This window comes from Stomoxys calcitrans, chromosome 1 (assembly GCF_963082655.1).
Source record: "Stomoxys calcitrans chromosome 1, idStoCalc2.1, whole genome shotgun sequence".
Classification (NCBI taxonomy): domain Eukaryota; kingdom Metazoa; phylum Arthropoda; class Insecta; order Diptera; family Muscidae; genus Stomoxys; species Stomoxys calcitrans.
Window position 1 is genome coordinate 41,051,813 of NC_081552.1, and position 22,909 is coordinate 41,074,721.

Consider the following 22,909-nt stretch of genomic DNA (forward strand, 5'->3'; position numbering starts at 1 on the left):
GCTCAATATCTCCATTTTTAAAGACTGTAGTGTGATTTCAACAGACAGACGGACGGACATGTCTAGATCGTCTTAGATTTTTACGCTGATGAAGAATATATATACTTTATAGGGTCGGAAATGGATATTTCGATGTGTTGCAAACGGAATGACAAAATGAATATACCCCATCCGTCGGTGGTGGGTATAAAAAGTGTAAAATAAGTACATTTGATTAAAGTTCATTCTAAGTTTTATTAAAAATGCATTTACTTTCTTTTAAAAGATCCGCAATTACTATTTGGGCAACCCAATAGAACCACCATGGGCAGAGGTAAACAAGTCGGTTAAAGACATAGAAAATCTGGTCTGGAATACTGGCTTGAATATGAGAACATTTTTTGTTGCTGTGATTATTTGGCCGAATTATTCACTCAAGTAAAACTTCCCTACCAAGTGGTGTCGTGCATGCCATTGGGACGCTGCTATAAAAATAATGTCCTTTATTTGAGGTAAAATTTGAACCGGATAGCGTTCCTTGATATAAGATAAGTCGTTTGCTGTTCGTGCAAATTGCGTGCAAATTTGTGTGGCAAAATCAGCACAAAATACCTGGAACATCAACATCTATCGAAGAAAACGGATATATGGGCGCCCAGAGGGCTAAATGGACAGACGAGCGAAAGGCCAGAAGAGAAGACTTGTGGCAGGGTAGCCAGGCATACCAAGGAACCAAATGCAAATTTGCCCATGAACATTCCACTAACAAACAGGGGCAAACTTCTCAAATATCAATAAGTGTTGGCCGAGTCAAGTTTAAGCTCAATGATAGCCGAGTCGAGCGGTTGGCCGGAAGAGTAGACGAGTGGCAGGGTTGCCAGGTATACCAAGGAACAACATGTAAATTCGTCCATGAACATTCCACTAACAAACAGGGGCAAATTTCTTACATATCATTGAGTGCTCTCCGATTCAAGTTTAAGCTCAATGATAAGGGACCTCCTTTTTATAGCGGTGTCCGAACGACGTGCCGCAGTGCGGTTCCTCTTTGGGGAAGAGTTTTTCCATGGCTGCCGTACCAAATGGTACAGTACCTCACAAATGTCGCCAATATTAGAAGGGAAAAAGCACCGCTGATAATTTTTTTTATACCCTCCTCCATAGGATGGGGGGTATACTAATTTCGTCATTCTATTTGTAACTACTCGAAATATTCGTCTGAGACCCCATTAAGGGCGCAATTCTTATCCGATTGGAATGAAATTTTGCACGAAGTATTTTGTTATGATATCCAACAACTGTGCCAAGTATGGTTCAAATCGGTCTATAACCTGATATAGCTGTCATATAAACAGATCTGGGGACTTGAATTCTTGAGCTTCTAGAGGGCGCAATTCCTATCCGATTTGGCTGAAACTTTGCAAGACGTTTTTGATTGTTACTTTCAACAACTATGTCCAATAAGGTTCAAATCGGTTCATAACCTTATATAGCTGACATATAAACCGATCTGGGATCTTGACTTCTTGAGCCTCTAGAGGTCGCAATTATTATCCGATTTACCTGAAATTATGTACTACGGATCCTCTCATGACCATCAACATGCGTGTTTATTATGATCTGAATCGGTCTATAGCCAGATACAGCTCCCATATAAATCGATCTCTTTATTTTACTTCTTGAGCCCTCAAAGGGCGCAATTCTTATTCGAATTGGCTGACAGTTTACACAGGTCTCCAATATATAATATAATTGTGGTCCAAACCGGACCATATCTTGATATCGATAGAAAGGTATATAAGATTCGGCCCGTCCGAACTTAGCACGCTTTTACTTGTTTTTATACCCTCCACCATAAGATGGGGGGTATACTAATTTCGTCATTCTGATTGTAACTACTCGAAATATTCGTCTGAAACCCCATAAAGTATATATATTCTTGATCGTCGTGAAATTTTATGTCGATCTAGCCATGTCCGTCCGTCTGTCCGTCCGTCTGTCCGTCCGTCCGCCGTCTGTCTGTCGAAAGCACGCTAACTTCCGAAGGAGTAAAGCTAGGCGCTTGAAATTTTGCACAAATACTTCTTATTAGTGTAGGTCGGTTGGTATTTTAAATGGGCCATATCGGTCCATGTTTTGATATAGCTGCCATATAAACCGATCTTGGGTCTTGACTTCTTGAGCCTCTAGAGGTCGCAATTATTATCCGATTTGTCTGGAATTTTGTACGACGGATTCATGACCATTAACATACGTTTTTATTATGGTCTGAATCGGTCTAAAGCCCGATACAGCTCCCATATAAATCAATCTCTCTATATATTACTTCTTGAGGCCACAAAAGGCGCAATTCTCATTCGAATTGACTGACATTTTACACAGGTCTGCAACCTATAAATTTAATTGTGGTCCAAACCGGACCATATCTTGATATCGCTCAAATAGCTGAGCAAATCTTTTCTTATATCCTTTTTTGCCTCAGAAGAGATGCCGGGAAAAGAACTCGACAAATGCGATCCATGGTGGAGGGCATATAAGATTCGGCCCGGCGAACTTAGCACGCTTTTACTTGTTTTGATCTTGCGTTGTATTGGGCTTGACATTTTATTTTATTTGTGCATCCTCCACCATATATTGGCGGTATACTAACTACTCTATTCCGTTTGCGTTTGCGGGAAGCACTTTTACTTTCGAAGGAGTAAAGCTAGGCGCATGAAATTTTTGCACAAATATTTCCTATTAGTGTAGGTCGGATGGGATTGATAATGAGTCATATGGGTCCATATTTAGATATAGCTCCCATATAAACCGATCTCCAGATTTGACTTCATGAGCCTCTTGAGGGCGCATTCTTTATCCGAATTTGCTGAAATTTTGCACAATGACTTCTCCAACTTACGTGCCAAGTATGGTTCAAATCCCATACAAACCGACCTACCGATTTGAATTCTTCAGACTATAGAGGGCTCAACTCTTATCGGATTTTGCTGACATTTTGTACTTGAACGCCTTCTATCACATTAAATGGATGAACCAAGTATTGGAATCAGTCTTAAACCTGATATATCTCCCATATAAGCCGATCTCTAGAATTTACTTTTTGAGCCTCTAGGGGACGTAATTCTTATCCAATATATGTTCATCCGATTTAGACTAATATTGCAATAGTGTGGTATTTTGTTAACGGATTTGCTATAAATAAGGCACGCGGGATTTTTTTTTATAATTCACGACTTTACTGGTGAAATTGATAGCTGTAGCTCCCATCAGAGACGTAGACCCAGGGGCAAACTTTTAATAAATATCCTGAAAGAGAAAATGTTAATAAAATATTTTCCAGAGATAAAACTTGAGTCAGGCCCCTGGCCCTCTGCAATTCCTTTCTTATGGAATTTTTGGATATTTTTGACATTTTTTCTAAAGGCGACATTAAAATTTTTTATGAAAAAGATTCCAGAGACATAATTTCAATGAAATTCTTGCTAATATTACAAAGAATTTTAATTACTTAAAGAGAAAAATACAAAACATTTTTTGTCTAAGCACAACTTCAGTACATTTTTATACCCACCACCGCAGGATGGGGGTATATCCATTTTGCCATTCCGTTTGCAACACATCGAAATATCCATTTCCGACCCTATAAAGTATATATATTCTTGATCAGCGTAAAAATCTAAGACGATCTAGACATGTCCGTCCGTCTGTCCGTCTGTCTGTTGAAATCACGCTACAGTGTTTAAAAATGGAGATAATGAGCTGAAATTTTGCACAGGTTTGTTTTTTGTCCATAAGCAGGTTAAGTTCGAAGATGGGCTATATCGGACTATATCTTGATATAGCCCCCATATAGACCGATCCGCCGATTTAGGGTCTTAGGCCCATAAAAGCCACATTTATTATCCGATTTTGCTGAAATTTGGGGACAGTGAATTGTATTAGGCCCATCGACATTCTTCGTCAATTTGGCTCAGATCGGTCCAGATTTGGATATAGCTGCCATATAGACCGATCCTCCGATTTAGGGTCTAAGGCCCATAAAAGCCACATTTATTATCCGATTTCGCTGAAATTTGGGAGAGTGAGTTGTGTTAGGCCCTTCGACTTCCTTCGTTAATTTGGACCAGATCGGTACAGATTTGGATATAGCTGCTATATAGACCGATCCTCCTATTTAGGGTCTTAGGCCCACAAAAGCCAAATTTATTATCCGATTTTGATGAAAGTCGGGGACAGTGAATTGTGTTAAGCCCATCGATATCCTTCGTCAATTTGGCTCAGATCGGTCCAGATTTGGATATAGCTGCCATATAGACCGATCCTCCGATTTAGGGTCTAAGGCCCACAAAAGCCACATTTATTATCCGATTTCACTGAAATTTTGGACGGTGTGCTGTGTTAGGCCCTTCGACTTCCTTCGTTAATTTGGACCAGATCGGTAAAGATTTGGATATAGCTGCCATATAGACGGATCCTCCGATTTAGGGTCTTAAGCCCATAAAAGCCACATTTATTATCCGATTTTGCTGAAGTTTGGGACAGTGAGTTGTCTTAGGCCCTTCGACATCTGTCTTCAGTTTGGCCCAGATCGGCTCAGATTTGGATATAGCTGCCATATAGACCGATTTCCGGATTTAAGGTTTTGGGCCCATAAAAGAGGCATTTATTGTCCGATGTCGCCGAAATTTGGGGCAGTGAATTAAATTAAGTTCCTAGACATACTTTTGCAATATCGCACAGATCGGTTCAGATTTGGATATAGCTGCCATATAGACCGATATCTAGGTTTTAGGTTTTGGGGCCATAAAAGACGCATTTATTGTCTGATGTCGCTGAAATTTAAGACCGTGAGTTAAGTTAGGCTCTTCGACGTCCTTCTTCAATTTTCCCCAGATCGGTCTAGATTTGAATTTAGCTGCCATATAGACCGATCTCTCGATTTAAGGTTTTGGGCCATAAAAGAGGCATTTATTGTCCTATTTCGCTTAAATTTGGGACAGTTCTGTAAGTTAGGCTCTTCGACATTTTTATGCCCAAATCGGTCCAGATTTGGATATAGCTGCCATGTAGACCGATATCTCGATTTAAAGTCTTGGGCCCATAAAATTCGCATTTATATTCCGATATCACTGAAATTTTACAAAGTCTTATGTTAGGCTTTTGGACATCCGTGTCGTATATGGTTCAGATCGGTTTATTTTAAGATATATCTACTGTACTTATTAGTATTTGTTCCAAATCGGAACATATTTTCATATAACTGATATGGGACATAAGTTATGAATTTTTCACCGAATTTTGATGAAAGGCGGTTTACATATATACCCGAGGTGGTGGGTATCCAAAGTTCGGCCGGCCGAACTTAATGCCTTTTTACTTGTTTTCTAAACAAAAATTAATTTTTTTTCCAGTCCTGGGCCCCCCTGAATAATTTTTTTCTATCGTTGTGCAACATTTTGGCAATATTGGTCAATAAATGTGCTTCCGAATCTTGGAAACCCACCACCATGGATTCTGCAAAAAATTTATACAAATAAATTTAGTTGAATGGCATAATTTTATTCTTCATAACAAACTTCTGTCAAACCAGCAAATATTAAACCTTCTAGGAACCGAACAAGGATGATAGAGAGACCGGTTTTACATGGGAGCTATATCAGGTTAAAGACTGCATGCAAAATGTCAGTCAAGTCGGCCAAAAATTGCGGCTTGTAAGGGCTCAAGGTATCAAATCAGGAAATCGCTTTTTAGGGGAACTATTGTATATCTAAATCTTAACCGATATGTCTCATTTGAAATCCGCAATGACCTACATTAATATTAAGTACCTTTGCAAAATTTAAGCGGATAGCGGCTATGCGTTCGACCTTTATCGTGATTTCGACAGACGGACGGAAGGAGGGACATGGCTAGATTGACTAGGAATGTCGACACGATCAAGAATATATATATTTGTTATATCCTAATCCTATGGTAGGTATGAAAATCGGGACATATACGCATATGACAGTTATATCTAAATCTGAACCGATTTCTATGAAATTCACCTTTCTGCCAAATTTCGAGAGAATCGGTTAGCAAATGATAATTTTATTGCATTATTACTTTATTTATACCCTCCACCATAGGATGGGGGGTATACTAATTTCGTCATTCTGTTTGTAACTACTCGAAATATTCGTCTGAGACCCCACAAAGTACATTTATTCTTGATCATCGTGACATTTTATGTCGATCTAGCCATGTCCGTCCGTCTGTCCGTCCGTCCCTCCCGTCCGTCTCTCCCGTCCGTCCCTCCCGTCCGTCCCTCCCGTCCGTCCCTCCCGTCCGTCTCTCCCGTCCGTCCCTCCCGTCCGTCCCTCCCGTCCGTCCCTCCCGTCCGTCCCGTCCCTCCGTCCGTCCCTCCGTCCGTCCCTCCCGTCCGTCCTCCGTCCTCCTCAGTCCGTCCCTCCGTCCGTCCCTCCGTCCGTCCTCCCGTCCGTCCTCCCGTCCGTCCGTCCCTCCGTCCGTCCCTCCGTCCGTCCCTCCGTCCGTCCCTCCGTCCGTCCCTCCGTCCGTCCCTCCGTCCGTCCCTCCGTCCGTCCCTCCGTCCGTCCCTCCGTCCGTCCCCTCCGTCCCTCCGTCCGTCCCTCCGTCCGTCCTCCGTCCGTCCCTCCGTCCGTCCCTCCGTCCGTCCCTCCGTCCGTCCCTCCGTCCGTCCCTCCGTCCGTCCCCTCCGTCCGTCCCTCCGTCCGTCCTCCGTCCGTCCCTCCGTCCGTCCCTCCGTCCGTCCCTCCGTCCGTCCCTCCGTCCGTCCCTCCGTCCGTCCCTCCGTCCGTCCCTCCGTCCGTCCCTCCGTCCGTCCCTCCGTCCGTCCATCCGTCCGTCCCTCCGTCCGTCCCTCCGTCCGCCCCTCCGTCCGTCCCCTCCGTCCGTCCCTCCGTCCGTCCCTCCGTCCGTCCCCTCCGTCCGTCCCTCCGTCCGTCCCTCCGTCCGTCCCTCCGTCCGTCTGTCTGTCGAAATGGACATTGTACATGGACCATATCGGTCCATGTTTTGATATAGCTGCCATATAAACCGATCTTGGGTCTTGACTTCTTGCGCCTCTAGAGTGCGCAATTCTTATCCGATTGGAATGAAATTTTGCACGACGTGTTTTGTTATGATATCAACAAGTGTATCAAGTATGGTTCAAATCGGTCCATAACCTGTTATAGCTGACATATAAACCGATCTGGGATCTTGACTTCTTGAGCCTCTAGAGGTCGCAATTATTATCCGATTTGCCTGAAATTATGTACTACGGATCCTCTCATGACCATCAACATACGTGTTTTATTATGGTCTGAATCGGTCTATAGGCCGATACAGCTCCATATAAATCAATCTCTCTATTTTACTTCTTGTTATAACCCTCCACCATAAGATGGGGGGTATACTAATTTCGTCATTCTGTTTGTAACTACTCGAAATATTCGTCTGAGACCCCATTAAGTATATATATTCTTGATCTTGACCTTCGACATACGTGTCTAGTACGGTCTGAATCGATCAATAGCATGATACAGCTCCCATATAAACCTATCTCCCGATTTTGCTTCTTGAGCCCCTACAAGTCGCAATTCTTATCCGAATGAATTGAAATATTACACAATGACTTGTACAATGTTCAGCATTCATTTACTGTCCGAATCGGACTATAATTTGATATAGCTCTAATAGCATAACAATTCTTATTCAATATTATGTGTTTGCCTAGAAAGAGATACCGCGCATAGAACTCGACAAATGCGATCCATGGTGGAGGGTATATAAGATTCGGCCCGGCCGAACTTGGCACGCTCTAACTTGTTTTTATACCCACCACTGAAGGATGGGGGTATATTCATTTTGTCATTCGGTTTGCAACACATCGAAATATCCATTTCCGCCCCTATAAAGAATATATATTCTTGATCAGCGTAAAAATCTAAGACGTTCTAGACATGTCCGTCCGCCTGTCCGTCTGTCTGTTGAAATCACGCTACAGTCTTTAAAAATAGAGATAACGAGCTGAAATTTTGCACAGGTTCGTTTTTTGTCCATAGGCAGGTTAAGTTCGAAGATGGGCTATATCGGACTATATCTTGATATAGCCCCCATATAGACCGATCCGCCGATTTAGGGTCTTAGGCCCATAAAAGCCACACTTGTAATCCGATTTTGCTAAAAATTCGGGACAGAGAGTTGTGTTAGGCTCCCGAAAGTCCTTCGTTAATTTTGCCCAGATCGGTCCAGATTTAGGGTCTTAGTCCCATAAAAGCCACATTTATTATCCGATTTTGCTGGAATTTAAGACAGTGAGATGTGTTAGGCCCTTTGACATCCTTCATCAATTTGGCCTAGATCGGTTCAGATTTGGATATAGCTGTCATATAGACCGATCCTCCGATTTAGGGTTTTAGAGTGAAACGGTGAGTAATTTTAGGCCTCTCAACTTCGAACCTAAATATGATTCAGATCGGACTATATTTAGATTTAGCTGCCATATAGACCGATCTGCCGATAAAGGGTCTGAAGCCCATAAAAGCTTTATGTTTTACCCGATTTCGCTGAAATGTAAAACAATGAGTAGTTTTAGGCCTACCAACATCTGACCCAAATATAGTTCAGATCGGACTATATTTAGATATAGCTGCCATATAGACCGATTTCCCAAAAGAGGATCTGACGCCCATATAAACTTTATTTATTACCCGATTTCGCTGAAATTTGAAACAGTGAGTAGTTTTAGGCCATCCGACCCAAATATGGTAAAAATAGGACTGTATTTAGATATAGCTAAAGAAAAAGCTTTATTTATTACCCTATTTTGTTGAAATTTTAAATACAAAATTCAACAGTGACTTATATTTAAAAGACCACTCAATGTCCGTGCCGAATTTGGGTGCATAAGTTATACAATTTTCATCGGATTGTGACGAAAGGGGGTTTACATATATACCCGAGGTGATGGGTATCCAAGTTCGGCCCGGCCAAACTTAATGCCTTTTAACTTGTTTTATGATATGTCAACTTTTGGTTTTTGATGGCTTTGAACGTTCGGTTGAGCCTCTCTGGGTTAGACCAGAGTGTTCCGTTTCCTTTCGTAATAGCGATTTGTTTTCATTCTGAAATAGGAACTCTTATTCCGGTTGATTATATTTTGGAGTAAAAATCACCAGTTAAGTCTTCGTTTGATTCATCGCCAAACTGTTCATTGTTATCCAACTCGATAGTAACTTCAGAGACTATCTGTCTGTCTGTCCATATATTTTGGTGGTCAAGGTACAGGTCGCATTAATTGCATAATTGTCTTCAAAATTAACACAGACACCACGCTTTGGTCCAACGACGAACGCTATTGAATTTGCAACAAAACGTTTCATATTCAGATATAGCATCCATATATAACTTTCATCAGATGTGGCCTTTTAAGATTGAAATAGCCAAAAACGTATATAAACGAGCAATTTATTGTTTTCGCCAAAAACACCGTTCGGCAGCTACCATTCCTCTCATGCTCTTCCACAGTTAAATAATATTTTATTTTTATACCCTCCACCATAAGATGGGGGGTATACTAATTTCGTCATTCTGATTGTAACTACTCGAAAAATTCATCTGAGACCCCATAAAGTATATATATTATTGATCGCCGTGAAATTTTATGTCGATCTAGCCATGTCCGTCCGTCTGTCCGTCCGTCTGTCTGTCGAAAGCACGCTAACTTCCGAAGGAGTAAAGCTAGCCGCTTGAAATTTTTGCACAAATACCTCTTATTAGTGTAGGTCGGTTGATATTGTAAATGGGCGTTATCGGTTCATGTTTTGATATAGCTGCCATATAAACCGATCTAGGGTCTTGACCTCTTGAACCTCTAGAGGGCGCAATTCTTATCCGATTGGGATGAAATTTTGCACGATGTGTTTTGTTATGATATCCAACAACCGCGCCAAGTAAAGTTCAAATCGGTCCATAACCTGATATAGCTGCCATATCAACCGATCTTGGGTCTTGACTTCTTGAACCTCTAGAGGGCGCAATTCTTATCCGATTGGGATGAAATTTTGCACGATGTGTTATGTTATGATATCCAACAACCGCGCCAAGTAAAGTTCAAATCGGTCCATAACCTGATATAGCTGCCATATCAACCGATCTTGGGTCTTGACTTCTTGAGCCTCTAGCGTGCGCAATTCTTATCAGATTGGAATGAAATTTTGCACGACGTGTTTTGTTACGATATCCAACAACTGTGCCAAGTATGGTTCAAATCGGTCGAAAACCTGATATAGCTGTCATATAAACCGATCTTGGGTCTTGAATTCTTGAGCCTCTAGAGTGCGCAATTCTTATCCGATTGGAATGAAATTTTGCACGACGTATTTTGTTACAATATTCAACAATTGTGCCAAGTATGGTTCAAATCGGTCGAAAACCTGATATATAAACCGATCTTGGGTCTTGACTTCTTGAGCCTCTAGAGGGCGCAATTCTTATCCGATTGGAATGGAATTTCGCACGACGTGTTTTGTTATGCTATCCAGCAACTGTGCCAAGTATGGTTCAAATCGGTTTATAACCTGATATAGCTGCCATATAAACCGATCTTGGGTCTTGACTTCTTGAGCCTCTATAGTGCGCAATTCTTATCCGATTGGAATGGAATTTCGCACGACGTGTTTTGTTACGATATCCAACAACTGTGCCAAGTATGGTTCAAATCGGTCCATAACCTGATATAGCTGCCATATAAACCGATCATGGGTCTTGACTTCTTGACCCTCTAGAGTGCGCAATTCTTATCCGATCACAATGAAATTTTGCACGACGTGTTTTGTTATGATACCCAACAACTGTGAGAAGCATGGTTCAAATCGGTCCATAACCTGATATAGCTGTCATATAAACCGATCTTGGGTCATGACTTCTTGAGCCTCTAAAGGGGCGCAATTCTTATCCAATTTGAATGAATTTTGGCACGTAGGATTTTCTTATGATATTCAACAACTGTGCCAAGTATGGTTCAAATCGGTCGATAACCTGATATAGCTGCCATATAAACGATCTGGGATCTTGACTTCTTGAGCCTCTAGAGGTCGCAATTATTATCCGATTTGCCTGAAATTTTGTACGACGGATCCTCTCATGACCATCAACATACGTGTTTATTATGGTCAGAATCGGTCTATAGCCCGATACAGCTCCCATATAAATCGATCTCTCTATTTACTTCTTGAGCCCACAAAGGGCGCAATTCTTATTCGAATTGGCTGTCATTTTACACAGGTCTCCAACATATAATTTAATTGTGGTCCAAACCGGACTATATCTTGGTATCGCTCTAATAACAGAGCAAATCTTTTCTAATTTATTTTTTTTGCTTAAAAAAAATGCCGGGAAAAGAACTTGACAAATGCGATCCATGGTGGAGGGTATATAAGATTCGGCCCGGCCGAACTTAGCACGCTTTTACTTGTTTCTTATTCCCATTGATCCCAATTCTCCAACGCTAGCACCAACATTCACCACCAAGAAGTTCATACAGCAAAATCACATAATCGTAAAGATGCACACAAAAAAAAAAAAAAAAAACAGCAACATTTTCACAAAATGTGGGCAAGCATAAACAATTGTCTATTTGTATGGCGATTATACCGAAAAGAAGCTCACCAACAAGCCAACAAAAAGCGAACAAAAAAAAACAGCTTCTGCTGGTTGCCAAGTAGCTGAAGATGCAACTTCCAAAAGTTAGCAAAAGATCGAAACATTGCCGTTTCATAGATGGATGGCTGATGCTTACAACAACAATAACAGCAGCAACAGCAACAACACCAACAATGACAACAACTCCCTGCGGATTAACTTAATGCCGGGATTTTCATACTGCAATGTTTTGTTTGAAATTTTGAGTTATAGCCTCAAATGTTGTTTTTTTTTTTTTTTTGTTTCTCTGTTTTCGTTGCTTCGTTTGCGGTATCTTTATTTTGCTTCTTTTGCATACAAATTGTTATACTTACAACTTGGAAATTTATTACTTGCTCTATGGTTTTTTTTCTTCTTATAACTCGGCTGATGATGCTAGTGCTGCTGTTGCTGGTGGTGATGGTATTCTTTTACTGTGGCCCCAGCAGCATGTTGCATGCTGCATATTACCCCATTCATTGCCTGCCAGTGTCCAAAGTCACACATTTTAGAGCAGCAACACAACATTTATTGAATTTGAGCCAAAATGCACACAATATACACATAGCGCCCATCAGCATCAACACCAGTGGTGGTGTACAGGGTAGTCAACATAAAATAAACGACAAATTATAGAAAAATTAAAAAAAAAAATCCCTAAAAAATCTTGACCTTTGTACAATTTTCCAAATAGTTTTTTATAGAAGTTTTCTTGGAAATTACATCTGGTATTTACTTCTATTATATTAAAATTTTGTCGAAATGTTTTTAAAAATAAAATTTTCACAAAATATCTGCAAAAAATAATTTATAACGAAATTTCTATGAAAATCAAGTTAACAAAATTTTCTGTAAAAATATAATTCAAAACAAGTAAAAGCGTGCAAAGTTCGGCCGGGCCGAATCTTATATACCCTCCACCATGGATCGCACTTGTCGAGTTCTTTTCCCGGCATCTCTTCTTAGGCAAAACAGGATATAAGAAAAGGTTTGCTCTGCTATTAGAGCGATATCAAGATGGTCCGGTATAAAATTTCAACCAATTCGAATAAAAATTGCGCCCTTTGGTGGCTCAAGAAGTAAAATAGAGAGATCAATTATATATATGGCAGCTATATCCAAATCTGGACCGATCTAGGCCAAAATGACGAAGAATGTTGGAGAGCCTATTACAACTCACTGTCCCACATTTCAGCAAAATCGGATAATAAATGTGGCTTTTATTGGCCTAAGACCCTAAATCTAAGGATCGGTCTATATGGCAGCTATATCCAAATCTTGACCGATCTGAGCCAAATTGACGAAGGATGTCGAAGGGCCTAACGCAACTTACTGTGTCAAATTTCAGCAAAATCGGTTAATAAATGTGGCTTTTATGGGCCAAAGACCCTAAATCGGCGGATCGGTCTATATGGGGGCTATATCAAGATATGGTCCGATATAGCTCGTCTTCGAACTTAACCTGCTTATGGACGAAAAAAGAACCTGTGCAAAATTTCAGCTCAATATCTCTATTTTTGAAGACTGTAGCGTGATTTCAACAGACAGACGGACAGACGGACGGACATGTCTAGATCGTCTTAGATTTTTACGCTGATCAAGAATATATATACTTTATAGGATCGAAAATGGATATTTTGATGTGTTGCAAACAGAACGACAAAATTAATATACCCCCATCCTTCGGTGGTGGGTATAAAAATTTACACATTGAAGATATTTTCTTTGAAAATGAAGTACCCATAAAATTTTGAAAAATTTTCTATAAATTCACACATTGAAGAAATTTTCTTTGCAAATAAAGTGTCCATAAAATATGTTAGAAATTCAATTCTATTCGACAACTCTGTTGGTGACTCCTATGGTTACTGTTTATGCTATTCGCATTATCTGCATCCTCTATAGCTCAATACTACTCGCCTTGCTGGGTGTAGCTTAGTTCAAGGTTTGGCCCCTTTTTCTTATGCCGCTCTAGCCAGTATGCCACACTAAAGAGATTTTTGTGTGTTTTGTGAAAATTTCACATATTTATCAAAATATTGTTACATTTATGTTGGCTAGATTTATGCATGTGCGCCCTGAATGTGTATGATTTTTGTTGTTGTGCAGCAGATTCTTTCTATTGGGTTGCCCAAAAAGTAATTGCGGATTTTTTAAAAGAAAGTAAATGCATTTTTCATAAAACTTAGAATGAACTTTAGTCAAATATACTTTTTTTACACTTTTTTTTCTAAAGCAAGCTAAAAGTAACAGCTGATAACTGACAGAAGAAAGAATGCAATTACAGAGTCACAAGCTGTGAAAAAATTTGTCAACGCCGACTATATGAAAAATCCGCAATTACTTTTTGGGCAACCCAATATTTGTTGTTTGGCGATTTTTTTTGGCTTTGTCGCTTAAGTGTGGCAATTTGCGGTGGTTACTAATCCACCGGGTTATTCTTTTTTCATCCCAGGGATGGTTGCATGTGTTGCTTTTTGGGCATACTGCCTTTTTGCATTTCAACTGTATTTTGCATTTTATTGTAACATTGATGATCTATAACGGTTAGCATTTATGGTTATGGTAACATTTTATGGTGGCTCATTGTCGATAGAGAATAGAGACACATAAATCAGGGTTAAAGTAAAAGTATTCATTGGTGGTTAAATAGAATCAATGAAATGGCATAAGAAAGCATAGCGAGCGAATGATGTGAATGTGTTAACAATGGTCAAACAAAAATCGGTTGAAAGCTTAAGGCTGAAGGCCTTATATATATATCAAGTGCAGCACGAAATGCATTAGCTTGGTTCGTTGTAAGCCTGTAAGGGGCTGTTGGCTTCAAAAAAGATTAAGATTTTAATGGTATATAAATACCAAAGTGGTAAATACCAAGGAATATGATGTTAAGCTATGAATAAAACAAAAGACTTAAGACACAAACATTATACGAAAACTAATATATGTTCAAGGAAGAGAGTTATGGGTTGAAGTAAGGCTGAGAAGTCAAACAATTTGTACTCGACTCCTATTCAGGAGTAGACTCCGAGAATTACAGTTTATATTTTTTTTTACAACATATAAAAATTTTAAGAAAAATAAAAAGTAACAAGTAAAAGCGTGCTAAGTTTGGCCGGGCCGAATCTTATATACTCTCCACCATGGATCACATTTGTCGAGTTCTTTCCCTGGCATCTCTTTTTAGGCAAAACAAGTAAAAAGGCGTTAAGTTCGGCCGGGCCGAACTTTGGATACCCACCACCTCGGGTATATATGTAAACCAACTTTCATCAAAATTCGGTGAAAATGTGATACCTTATACTCATATACCTCATACCGATCTGAACTATATACTACACGGATGTCGAACATAAGTCACTGTGTCAAATTTCAGTGAAATCGGATTATAAATGCGCCTTTTATGGGGCCAAGACTTTAAATCGAGATATCGGTCTACATGGCAGCTATATCCAAATCTGGACCGATTTGGCCCAACTTCCATAAACATGTCGAAGAGCATAACACAAAGCACTGTCCCAAATTTCGGCGAAATCGGACAATAAATGCCTATTTTATGGGCCCTAAACCTTAAATCGTGAGATCGGTCCATATGGCAGCTATATGCAAATCTGGACCGATCTGGGCAAAATTCAAGAAGGACGTCGAAGAGCCTAACCAAACTCACTGTCTCAAATTTCAGCGACATCAGACAATAAATGCGTCTTTTATGGCCCCAAAACCTTAAACCTAGATATCGGTCTATATGGCAGCTATATCCAAATCTGAACCGATCTGGACTAAATTGAAGAAATATGTCAGAGGGCCTAACACAACTCACTGTCCCAAATTTCAGCAAAATCGGATAATGAATGTGGCTTTTATGGGCCTTACACCATAAATTGGAGGATCGAAATATATGGCAGCTATATCCAAATCTAGACCGATCTGGGCCAATTTAACGAAGGAAGTTGAAGGGCCCAGGAAAACTCACTGTCCCAAATTTCAGCGAAATCGGATAATAAATGTGGCTTTTATGGGCCTAAGACCCTAAATCGGAGGATCGGTCTATATGGCAGCTATATCCAAATTTGGACCGATCTGAACCAAATTGACGGAGGATGTCGAAGGGCCTAACACAACTCACTGTCCCAAATTTCAGCAAAATCGGATAATAAATGTGGCTTTTATGGGCCTAGGACCCTAATCGTAGGATCGGTCTATATGGCAGCTATATCCGAATCTGGACCGATCTGGGCTAAATTATCGAAGGATGTCGAGGGGCCTAACACAACTCACTGTCCCAAATTTCAGCAAAATCGGATAATAAATGTGGCTTTAATGAGCCTACGACCCTAATCGTAGGATCGGTCTATATGGCAGCTATATCCGAATCTGGACCGATCTGGGCTAAATTATCGAAGGATGTCGAGGGGCCTAACACAACTCACTGTCCCAAATTTCAGCAAAATCGGATAATAAATGTGGCTTTAATGAGCCTACGACCCTAAATCGGAGGATCGGTCTATATGGCAGCTATATCGAAATCTAAACTGATCTGGGCCAAATTGACGAAGGCTATCGAGGGGCCTAACATAACTCACTGTCCCAAATTTCAACAAAATCGGATAATAAATGTGGCTTTTATGGGCCTAAGACCCTAAATCGGCGGATCGGTCTATATGGGGGCTATATGAAGATATAGTCCGATATTTCCCATCTTCGAACTTAACCTGCTTATGGACGAAAAAAGAACCTGTGCAAAATTTCAACTCAATATCTCTATTTTTAAAGACTGTAGCGTGATTTCAACAGACAGACGGACAGACGGACGGATATGTCTAGATCGTCTTAGATTTTTACGCTGATCAAGAATATATATACTTTATAGGGTCGGAAATGGATATTTCGATGTGTTGCAAACGGAATGACAAAATGAATATACTTCCATCCTTCGGTGGTGGGTATAATAAAGCTGTTATGGGCTTCAGACCTTTAATCGGCACATCGTTCTATTGGGTTGCCCAAAAAGTAATTGCGGAAAAAATCCGCAATTACTTTTTGGGCAACCCAATATATGGCAGCTACACTTAACTACAGTTCAATCTAAACCATATTCAGGTTGAACGTCGGGAAGCTTAAATCAACTCACTGTTTCAAATTTCAGCGAAATCGGATGAATACCAAAGTTTAATGGGTTGCACACATTCGACCGGGATATCGGTCTATATGGCAGCTGTATTCAAACATAGTCCGATATGAAACATATTAGATCTTCCTGTATATACACCAATATACAGGAAGATCTAAAACAACTCACTGTTTTAAATTTCAGCGAAATCGTATAAATACTAAAGCTTTAATGGACTGCAGACAGTTTATCTGGAGATCGGTCTATATGGCAGGTGCATCGAAATATAGTCCGGTCTGAGCCATATGTAAGCCGAATGACTAGATGCTTAAAATAATTTATTGTTTTAAATTTCAGCGAAACCGGATAAAAAATTAAGCTTTTATGGGCTTCAGATCCTTTGTCGGCAGATCGGTCTGTATGGCAGCTATATTTAAATACAGTTAAATCTCAAGCAGCTATATCCAAATATGGTCCGATTTGGCCTGTTCAAGAACTTAACCAGCGTGCATCAAACAGATATATCTCTGCCTAATTTCAGCTCAATATTTCAATTCTTAAAGGCTGTAGAGAGATTACAACAGACGACAACAGTCGTTCAATCGTCTTAGAATTTTACGACGATCCAATATATATATATATATATATATATATATATATATTGTAGACTCGGAGTTTGATGTGTTGACAACGGAATGAATAAATGAATGTACCGCCTGTCCTATGATGATGGGTAGAAAAATTATTTCCTTGGACAATATGATTTAATTGCAAACAAACCAGTGAGGAAACCTACCCTACCCAACAACAATGTGGGAGCCATATCCAATTCTGAACCAATTTTTATGGACCTCGGCGGATGTTTTCAGATGGGTTTTTTAACAATCCGTATCAAATTTCGAGCAAATATGTTCAAATTCTAATAACTACGGTTGACAAATTACAACATTATGGCAAATTACCCAAGACTTTACGAACATATATATGGGAGCTATACCGATTTCGAGCAAATTTCTCAGATATTGTGGTAGTCGTCGAGGAAAGCGTTGTGCAAACTTTTGGCAAGATTGATCAGAAATGCGCTTGCAGTGGCTCTTGGAGTGAAAATCGGGTGATGTATATATATGGCAGCTATTGGGTTGCCCAAAAAGTAATTGCGGATTTTTCATATAGTCGGCGTTGACAAATTTTTTCATAGCTTGTGACTCTGCAATTGCATTCTTTCTTCTGTCAGTTATCAGCTGTTACTTTTAGCTTGCTTTAGAAAAAAAGTGTAAAAAAAGTATATTGGATTAAAGTTCATTCTAAGTTTTATTAAAAATGCATTTACTTTCTTTTGAAAAATCCGCAATTACTTTTTGGGCAACCCAATATATCTACGTCGAAATTTACAAGAAAATCAATCCTGCCAAATCAAGAGAGAATCAGTTAACAAATAACCGTTTTATTACAATTTTTCTCAAAATCGGACGCTATATCCAAATCTGAACCCAACTTCTCAGATATTGTAACAGTCATCAAAAAAAGCGTTGTGCAAAATTGTAGCAGGATGGGTCAATAAATGCGCTTGCTGAGGTTCTAGTAGTTAAAATCGGGTGATATATATATATATATATATATATATATGAGCTATATCTAAATCTAATCCGATTTCCATGAAATTCACCAATAATATCGAGAGATAAGAGAAAATCCTTCCTGCTCATTATAGGGAGAATCGTTTAACAAATGACCATGTTATTGTAATATTACTGCAAATCGGACGAACTTATAAATTGGAGTTATATCCAAGTCTAAACCAAGTCATTTTGTCATTCCGTTTGCAACACATCGAAATAGCCATTTCCGACCCTATAAAGTATATATAGTCTTGATTAGCGTAAAAATCTAAGACGATGTAGACATGTCCGTCCGTCTGTCTGTTGAAATCACGCTACAGTCTTTAAAAATAGAGCGTGATTTCAATGAAAATTAACACAGATTCTTTTTTTATCCATAAGACGGTTAAGTTCGAAGATGGGCTAAATCGGACTATATCTTGATATAGCCCCCATATAGACCGATCTTCCGATTTAGGGTCTTAGGCCCATAAAAGCCACATTTATTATCCGATTTTGCTGAAATTTGGGACAGTGAGTTGCGGTGAGTCCTTCGACATTCTTCGTCAATTTGGCCCAGATCGGTCCAGATTTGGATACAGCTGCCATATATACCGATCCTCCCATTTAGGGTCTTAAGCCCATAAAAGCCACATTTATTATCCGATTTTGCTGAAATTTTAGACAGTGAGTTGCGTCGAGCCTTTCGACATCGTTCGTCAATTTGGTTCAGATCGGTCCAGATTTGGATGTAGCTGCCATATATACCGATCCTCCCATTTAGGGTTTAAGCCCATAAAAGCCACATTTATTATCCGATTTTGCTGAAATTTTAGACAGTGAGTTGCGTTGAGCCTTTCGACATCCTTCGTCAATTTGCCATATATACCGATCCTCCCATTTAGGGTCTTGGGCCCATAAAAGCCACATTTATTATCCGATTTTGCTGAAATTTGGGACAGTGAGTGGCCTTAGGTCCTTTGACATCTTTCTTTTATTTGGCCCAGATCGGTCCAGATTTGGATATAGCTGACATATAGACCGATCTCTCGATTTAAGGTCTTGGACCCATAAAAAGCGCATTTATTGTCCGATGGAGCCGAAATTTGGGACAGTGTTGTGTTGGGCCCTTAGATATTTGTCTTCAGTTTGCCTCAGATCGGTCCAGATTTGGATATAGCTGCCATATAGATTGATCTCTCGGTTGAACAATGACTTGTACTTATAAGCATTTGGTCTAAATCGGATGATATGTCTATATAGCTGCTATGGGGCATAAGGTGGGCATAAGGTATGCATTTTTCACTGGATTTTGACGAAAAGTGGTTCAGATATATACCCGAGGTAGTGGGTTTCCAAAGTTCGGCCCGGCCGAACTTAACGCCTTTTTACTTGTTCCAATTTCATGCTTGCAACAAATTTTAAGACAATCGGAGGAAAACTGCGACCTGTCGTTTGTACACAAAATGACATGGACAGACAGACAGACAGACATAGCTAAAACGAATCAGAAAGTGATTCTGAGTCGATCGGTATATATATCAATAGGTCTATCTCTCTTCCTTTTGGGTTTTACAAACAAATACACTAAGTTATAATGACATGTACCACAGTAGTGGTGTAGAGTATAATTAAATGTAGTATTCACAGCATTATTATACCCTCCACCATAAGAAGGGGGCATACTAATTTCGTCATTCCGTTTGTTACGCCTCAAAATATTCGTCTAAGAAACATAAAGAATACATATATTTGATCGTCCGTCTGTCTGTCGAAAGCACGCTGACTTTCGCAGGAGTCAAACTAGGCGCTTGAAATTTTGCACAAAAACTTCTTATTAGTGTTATTCGGTTGGGATAGTAAATGGGCCACATCGGTCCATGTTTTGATATAGCTGCCATATGAAACGATCTTGAATCTTGACTTCTTGAGCAACATGGTGGACCAATTCTTACCCGATTAGAAAATTTTTATATATTGGTTTGTTACGATTTCCAATGAAATCGGTTCAAAACCTGAATCTTGACGAATAGAGGGCGCAATTTTTATCCGATTTAGCTGAAATTTCACATGAGGTGTTTTGTTATGAAGCCTCTAGAGGATTTGGCTGACATTTATATAGCTCTAATGGCATAGCAATTCTTCTCTGTTGTCCTTTGTTTGCCTTAAAAGAGATACCGGGAAAAGAGCTCGACAAATGCGATCGATGGTGGAGGGTGAATAAGATTTACGTGCTTACTTATTAATATAGAAACCATCAAATGCAACAAGACTCTAAAACAGTTTCCAGCAACTTTAGAGAAAAATTTTTGTTTGATTTGTATTCCCAGCACCACTGGATGGGGGTATACTAATCTAGTCATTCCGTTTGTAATATATCGAAATATTCGTCTAGGACCCCATAAAGTATATATTTTCTTAATCGGTGGCCGGACATAACGCCCAAATATTTGTTGGACATTATGTCCTCTTTAAAAGAGGCTATATATTGGGTTGCCCAAAAAGTAATTGCGGATTTTTTAAAGAAAGTAAATGCATTTTTAATAAAACTTAGAATGAACTTTAATCAAATATGCTTTTTTTACAATTTTTTTCTAAAACAAGCTAAAAGTAACAGCTGATAACTGACAGAATAAAGTATGCAATTACAGAGTCACAAGCTGTGAAAAAATTTGTCAACGCCGACTATATGAAAAATCCGCAATTACTTTTTGGGCAACCAAATCCCAAAGTTCTCTTGGCCATTGTGACCTACCTGTAGGCGAACATAACACCCAAAAAGAAAGATGACACTAAGCCTAAAAAATGGGTCGCCGCAACGCATAGGAAGTCTATGGTAGAGCATGATTTTTATTATTTTAAATCTAGAAACGGCCATAAAGAAAAATGGGCGTTTTGACCGTCAATATGATGATCACAAGGTCCAAAAAAATTATTTAGCGTTATGACCGCCTAAAAGTTGGTCAAAAGGGCCAACATTTTAGTGGGCGTTATGTCCCCTAGGCGTTTTGACCGGTCACCTTCTTGATCGTCTTGACGTTCTTAGTCGATCTAACCATGTCCGTCTGTCCGTCTGTCGAAATCACGATAGCGGTCGAACGCGTAAAGCTAGCCGCTTGAAATTTCGCACAGATACTTAAAATTGATGTATGTCATTGGGGATTGCAAATGGGTAATACAAACCGTTCTTTTGATTTGACTTATTGCGTCCCGGGAAGCCGCAATTTTTGAAATTTTGCACGTTGTGTTCCGTTACGACTTCCAACAACTGTGCCAAGTAAAATTTTTTTGAAGTTTTGCACGTATTGTTCTGATATTACTTCCAACAATAACGCAAAGTACTGTCCCAATCGGTATATAACCTGATATAGCTCCCATTGAAACTGCCATGCCGATTTGACTTCCTGAGCCCTTACAAGCAGCAATTGTCTGTTTCGGCTGAAATTTTGCATGCAGCTTCCTGATAAGACTTTCAACAATTTTGCCAAGTACGGTTCAAATCGGTCTATAACCTGATACAGACCGATCTCCCGATTTGACTTCTTGAGTTCTTAAAGACCACAATTTTGTCCGAGTTGGCTGAAATTTTAGGAGGGCGTATATTCATTTTGTTATTCCGTTTACAACACATCGAAATATCCATTTCCGGCCCTATAGGGTATATATATTTTTAGTCGTCGTCAAAATCTAAGACGATCCAGACATGTCCGTTCGTCTGTATGTTGAAAACACTCTACAGTCTTTAAACAAGTAAAAAGGTGTTAAGTTCGGCCGGGCCGAACTTTGGATACCCACCACCTCGGGTATATATGTAAAGCACTTTTCATCAAAATCCATTGAAATTTGCATACCTTTTGTCCCATAGCAGTTTTTTCGAAATATGATCTGATTTGGATCAATTACTAATAAGTACAAGTCAATGTTCAATTATGTATAACAAAATATTGGTCTTTTTAGTAGCTATATCTAAAAATAAACCGATCTGAACCATATACAACATGGATGTCGAAAAGCCTAACATAAGTCAATGTGTCAAATTTCAGTTAAATCGGATTATAAATGCGTCTTTTTTGGAGCCAAGACTTTAAATCGAGATATCGGTCTAAATGGCAGCTATATCCAAATATTGATCGTTCTGAGTGAAATTGAAAAAGGATGTCGAAGGGCCCAACACAACTCACTGCCCCAAATTGCGGCGACATCGGACAATAAATGTGCTTTTTCTGGCCCCAAAACCTAAAACCGAGAGATCGATTTATATGGCAGCTATATCCAAATCTTGACCGATCTGTGCCATAATGTAGAACGATGTCAAGGGATTTAACCTAAGCCAATGTCCCACAATTCGGCGACATCGGACAATAAATGCGCCTTGTATGGGCCTAAGACCCTCAATCGGAGGCTATATCCAAATCTGGACCGATCTGGGCCAAATTGACGAAGGATGTCGAGGAGCCTAACACAACTCACTGTCTCAAATTTCAGCAACATCGGATGATAAGTGTGGTTTTTATGGGCCTACGACCCTACATCGAAG